The sequence below is a fragment of the Dipodomys ordii genome, unplaced genomic scaffold (assembly GCF_000151885.1).
Source record: "Dipodomys ordii isolate 6190 unplaced genomic scaffold, Dord_2.0 Scaffold11, whole genome shotgun sequence".
Classification (NCBI taxonomy): domain Eukaryota; kingdom Metazoa; phylum Chordata; class Mammalia; order Rodentia; family Heteromyidae; genus Dipodomys; species Dipodomys ordii.
Genome location: NW_012267227.1, coordinates 9,784,961 through 9,791,903, shown reverse-complemented (window position 1 = coordinate 9,791,903; position 6,943 = coordinate 9,784,961).

Sequence of the window (6,943 nt, the reverse complement as noted above, 5' to 3'; positions counted from 1 at the left end):
GCTGAGTCATAGGGGAGCTCTATGTGGAGTCTTTTGAGGAATCTCCATACAGCTTTCCAGAGTGGTTGAACAAGTTTATACTCCTCCAACAATGCAGTAGGGTTCCCTTTGGCCACATCCCCTCCAGCATCTGTTGTTATTAGAGTTCTTGATTATAGCCATTCTAACTGGGGTGAGGTGGAATCTCAATCAAAGACATGGACATGAGGTCATGGCCAGCCAGGTACCATCTTGATGACTTTCAAACAAAACTCTCACCCAGGACATTAAATCTTGGCATAAAGCTAAGTTTATCTAACCCAAGATATAGAAAACTTACTGTAAAATTACTGTATGGCAGTTTATATAACTAACTACTCAAATCTGCTATTGAAGTACAAATATAAATGGTGGCTGGATTCTAAGAGACCTTATTTACAAAGGCAAGCAGCTGAATTGGCTCCTGGATGGTAGTTTGCCAAACCCTACTCTATTCTGTCCAGGTAATTCTTTGGATTGAGGTTCTAGGCTCTAATGAAAAGAAGACAAGGAGTGTCTTCTAAGGATGGAGACATATAGAGGAATTTACTTTCTTAGCTTTATTAGGAAGTGTGTTTTCATTACTGCTAGCTCTGCGGGGCCTGTTGTATTTTGCTGGTGAGTAGAATTGTCTTACAGTATAATTACACAGGACCACACTATAACACAGTGTATGAGCACCTGCCTGGGGATTTTTCTACATTCCTGGGTGGTTTTTACCTCTTGGAACCTCAGTTTCCACTTTAATAAATTGACTGTTGGGCTACATGACTTTTCAAGCCTTATCTGGCCTTGAGATTCTCCATGCTTTGTGCATTAGCAAGAAGGTAATGAGGAGCAAATATTTTTGCTTCTCAAATGGTATTTGACAAATAGAAGCCCCAAAGAGAATATGCAGAAGCCAACCAGAGGAAACATGACCTGGGTGTAGATTAGGGGTTTGGTAGTGAAGATGGAGATGACAGTGCACAGGTTTTTGAAGTGTGATGTGAAGTATACTAACTGGATTGGCAATCGAAATGACAGTTGGTTGAATATTGATATCATAGGATAGGAAAGGATACAAAATGATCCCAAAAACTTGAGTGTGAAAAGCAAAGGTTTTTTAACGTGATCAAGTTGAATAAAAGGTGAGAATCAGACCCAATATGGTGTCTTAGAAGTGGAGAGAGGAGACTGACTGGCTGAGAATCTTTTAAGTACTGCCATATTCACTCCCCAGATAGTGCTCTATTTCCTCCATCTAAGTCCACCTGGTACATGATTTCCCATCACTCAGGTCCTTGCACTGGTATTCTAGATTATTGTTATTCAGACCCACTTGAATTTTAAGTCCTGTGCTTACTTTAAATTTGTGCCAAGAAGGCTTTAGACAATGCCAAGCATTACTTATGACAACTCTTTGTTCTCCTTTTTAAGCCTAAGGTCTGAAGTACTCTTGGACACAGGGAGTGTTTCCAGCATTCCATGAGGATAATCCCTCACCCTCTTTCTGCAGCCTTCTGTACCTTGTCTCTTGGTCTTAACCTCAGAGTTTTTAGAACCTCTCTTTGACCTTCTTATTACCCTCCTCTAAGTAAAGAATCAGTATTTACCAAAACAATATTAGATTGTGTGGCTTAACTTCAACTCTCAGAGACATTCAGATGGCTTATGGTTTTGTTCATGAGGAAATACAGCAAGTTAAGGAGAACAAATAGGATATGTGAATGAGGACTCTGTAGCTGTAGGTGGAATCAGCCAGGGCATTCTTGGTCAATTCTTCCAATCTTATATTTGTTTCTTGTTCACCTATGCCTGGTAAGCCAGAATTTTCCTGGACAGGAAATAATTGATACTCTATGAATGCAAAGAATATCTGACAAAAATATGTGCTCTGAAGGAATTAAGTTATTGAAGAAATACTATACACCTTTTGAATGCCTCTGTAGTTTTTGGAAAGGCAAAGACAATATCAAAGGATTCTAGCTGGGTGCCTGTGGCTCACACCTGTAATCCTAGCTATTCAGAAGGCTGAGATCTAAGGATTGAGGTTCAAAGCCAGCCCTGGCAGGAAAGTCCGTGAGACTCTTATCTCAACCACTAGAAAACTGGAAGTGGTGCTGTGGCTCAAGTGATACAGCACTCACCTTGAGCTGAAGAGCACAGAGATAGTGTCCAGGCCCAGAGTTCAAGCCCCATGACTGACAAAAAAAAACATTCTAAATGATATTACTTAAAATTTTAATTTTTAAGTAATTGCAATTACTAAAAGAGTCTTAGTAATTTTTATTCACTTTGAATAGGTAACCAAAGATTTTCATCCATTTTGCTATCTATCTGGAAGATACCCACTGTTTATTAAACTCCTAAACCTGCACCTGTTACTAGTCTAAGCATTTTGTAGGTCTTAGCCTCACCTATTCTTTACAGCATCCCAGTTCAGGGGCCACTTGTTTTTCCCATTCCTAGTGTTTCTATGCTGTAGAGAACTTGCCATTATTTGTGGGGCCTGGGGAGTAGTCTGGTATTAGACTGCATGTGACATTCTGAGCCAGTTTTCAAAGTCAGTACACCATTGAATAGGAACCATTGATCATTTAAGTGAAGCTGATAAAAATGGATTCTAGCCTGGGAAAAATTTATTGGGGAAACTGTAAATGTGCTGGGCAGGTTTTGGCAAGAATAGGTTCTTTGTGATTCAACTAGGTAAGAGCTGAGGGGTACCTGGCATTTATCCAGTTATGACAGTGAGGATCTTCTTATGTTCCAGTAACTGGGTGAAGTGAAGTCTAGGTGGAAGACAGAACTTAGGATCTGGTGGACAAGCTTAGGATCTACACCCTGGCTAATTCCAGCCTGTTCAGAAGCCTGACTCTATAATGAGAGGCCAGTGGTAGCCTTCCTGCCTTTCTGTACTTCTTTCTTGCGTAGTGGTTCATCACACTTTGATGAAACTGAACAATAGGGGGAGTGGCTAGGAGGCTAGACAAAGAATGAAACTGTGTCTTGGCCAGTTCCACACCAATTATGTCTGAATAAACGAAGCCACAGTACACACTAAAGAGCCTGCCTTCCCTCACCCCATCCAAGCCCACCTTATTGTATTTGTTTTTGTCTTGGTCTGGAAAGTTGGACATACTCCCTGCATCATCCTGGTACCCAGATGGCCTGTTTGAGTGAGCAGTGGGGAAGAAGGTCAATAATACATCAGCATGCAGAGTCTCTGCTAAGGTCAGTCCTGCATAAAATATCCCATGACAACCTGAGGCCAAGTTAAAAATGGTGCTCTACAGTCACAAGGGTGGGCGCACATATGCTGCCTTCTCATAATTGCTGGGACACTGATTTCTGCCCCTTTTAAGTGTATTTTACTTGTTTGTGTAGTTAGAATGTAGGAAGTTTTTTTTTTCTCAAACACGAATGCTCAGGATCAAAATGTGGAGGTTTCTAAGGGCATCTGTCTCTACATCTAAATGAATTACTTTGATGCTAGAATCTTTCCTCCAAACAAGCAGATCCATAGGAACACAATATTTAAAGAGTATATCAAATTCCTACCAATGTTTTTTTTTCCTCTAGGCATGTTTACATAGGATTTGAATATGTACCTGTTCCAAGATTCATATTCTTAAGAAATACTTCTCAATTACATTTGGCTTATAACTACATAAACAATGAAGATGAAGATATGCATAGTCACTTAACATTTTATAAGGAAGGATTCTGCTGTCTTTTCTAACATGAAGGAAACTCAATAGTGTTCCTTTAATGTAAAAAATGGAAAGAAAGTCTGTTTTAATTTGGGAATTTATTCAAATTGGAGCTGGATACTGACACAGATACTCTTAATGATTGATCCACTTTGAAGCAGGTTGTACATGGGTTTACTGTTCAACTTGCAAGTCATTTGTAAAGCCAGAGTCTGTCTTGACTATGAAACATTGTATCACTGTGATTGGAATCAATAGTTCTTGCACTGTCATTTGTCACATATTTACAAGCTTGAAAAATAGTTCATTTTGTCCTCATCCCATAACTCAAAAGATGGAATCAGAGCCCTGGGGTGATCTGCCAGCAGGGCACATTCATTACTGATCACGGGTCTTGGTGAGGTTATAATCACACCACCCCCAGAAATAGAATATAAATAAAAATTAAAGCACAACTCATTTGGCCCACTGAAATATTTTTGGTGTCAGGCATTTAAAAGTCTGCCGAGAGACTTCAATCACCTTTGTGACCTATGCCAGTGACCACACAGACAAAATACATTGAGGCCAATTTTTCCATCACACTCAAAAAACATTCAAATGTGTCATTCTTTTAAAAGAAGAAAAAAAATCAAAAGCTAGAGTTAATGGTCCCAAAACTTCATAACATATACTTTATCTAGTCACCTCACAGATAGTACATAAATGACCTTCTATCTGTAAGAAAGATTTGTAGAACACATTTATATATAATGTCTTCAATTTTAAGATAAAAGATTTATGAGTGATAGAACTTGTATCTATGAAACCTCTAATCCCAGATCTCTAATATTTCAGATGGAAGGCTTTATAAAATGAAGACTGCCCATAAACTTGTACTATACCTGCTGTCAAAAATAATCAGTAGTGAACTTGCAAAGTGAATATAGGAAAGGATGTGAGATGTACATTTTGGGCTAGTATGATTCACTAGTATATTAATAAAATATTTAATAGTTAAGTCCTACAGGAAGAAATTCAGTTTCTATAAACAAATCTTCAGAGAGCAACAGATAAACACATAGTTCATCCAGTTTAGTGGCTAAAATCACTCCAGATTTTAGGGTTATAGCTAGTTTTTTTTTTCTAGTGTCTGAAAAAAAAATATTTCCTTGACTGAATTCAACCGACGGGAAAGAATTCTGTTTCTCAAGTTAGTCTGAGCCAGTTTGAAAAGTCCAGATTGTACTCCAAATGCCCACTTGAGCTGTTCTGTAATAGTGTGGCCTGAAATTCATTTCACTAGTCCAGAGTTGAAACTTGAGTTTATGTCATAGTCATGTCTTCCCCTCAAGTCATTTTAATTTATCACTATATATTTAGGTTCTACGGCTTTACCACTTCCTTTACCAAGAGACCCCGTCTCCTTCATCAGTGTCCTCACAGAGAAGTCATGCTGAGGTTGAGGAACTGACCTATCGCTGTGCTTTGGGAAGGAGAGAGAAAGGCAAATGTTCTTATGAAGAAGGAGACCTGGACTTGAATGTGTGAGCATTAGACATGGTTCTTGGTGTCTGCTTCATGCAGTGTCTCCTTTTAGAAAGCATGGGTGGTGAACTGGGAAACTTACACTGTCTTCTTTGCACCCAGTTCTACTAGGGATAAACGGTAACTGAGAAATGTCCCATCCTTGAAATTAATGACCTAAAACCTGGTATTCTGGCTTACAACATGAACTAAGTAAATCAGAGTTGCAGAAATGTAATTTGAGAGACAGCTGAGAAGTCATGCCATTGGGTAGGTAGTGCTAGAAGTCAAAGCCTTTATTAGTGTAGAGCTGGGGCAACCATGACTGCTGTATGCATTATGAGACATTCTACCATCACCCAAAGAAAATCATGCAGCATCCAGGCAGGGGATGCTATGAAAGAAAGGGAGGACAGATGCTAGTCTTGGGAGAAGCCCGAGCTTTAGTCCTCTAGAAGCAAGAGTTTAGGTTTACTCAGCTTGGAACCTCCAAAAAAGCAGAAAAAAAAAACATATTCAATGTCTCTAAGCCAAAGTTAACATCTTAAGATCAGAGATATTAATACAATTTATTCAGCATGTTACCAACATGCTTCTATGAAGGTAACTATGCTAGTTTAATTTCCATGCTTGTCTCTATATTTACACTTGAATAAGAGCAATAAGATATTCAGGCACATGCAATGGAAACAATAAGTAGGTAAACAATAAGTAGATACACTGAGGTAACACTAATACTCTAAGCACAAATGGAAGCCTCAAATATTACTCGGATAGAGATGCCTGATGTATTTTGATAGGAGTATGGGGAGATATCACAGCCAAAAAGAACATGCAATTTGGATGGTGTCTGGCAAAAGGAAACTGTCCTTTTAAGGGAACAAAATGCACAGGCAACAAAACCTGAGTTTGAATTCAAACTGACATTTACTAGCTGTGGCCATGCACAAGTGACCTTATATTTCAGTTATATTTATAAAATAGCAACAATTGTAATTATTCCTGCAGAGTGGTGAGGATTGGACACGAAAAAGGTACTAAATAAAAATAAATATTTGTAGCTTTTTCTGAGACTTAAGAAAAAGGCTTAGTATCTTCATCATTGAGGCTTACTTCCTTGTTTTAAAAAACCATTTGAGAAATTGATCTATGCATTATTTGAATATTTCTTATACAGGAAAATGTGAGCAATTTAGTAAGAATCACTTCTGGCCATATCTGAGAGCTAATTTAGTAATGGATGCTAATATATCCATTTTACTGAAGAGGACTTATTTTCTTAGAATAAATCCACATAGCAGTAGCACACTTGAAAGATAAAAACAAATGGATGTTTGGGGAAATTATGCTGTACCTTCTTGAGTTTATTGGGTGAAACTAATGAGAACTATGCAGTAAAACCACTGATAGTCTATATAATGCTTTTTTTAAAATTTATTTATTTATTTTTTATTTGTGAACATACTGTACAGAGGGGTTACAATTACATGGGCAGGATAATGCATACATTTCTTACCAATATAATGCTTTTTTTTTAAGTCGATCATGGGGCTTGAATTCAAGGCCTAAGTGCTGTCCCTGAGCTCTTTTGCTTAAGGCTAGCCACTCTACCCTTTTGAGCCACAGTGTCACATCCAGTTTTCTGGTGGGAAACTGGAGATAAGAGTCATATGGACTTTCCTGCCCAGGCTGGCTTTGAACTGAGATTCTTTGCTAGGATTGTAGGC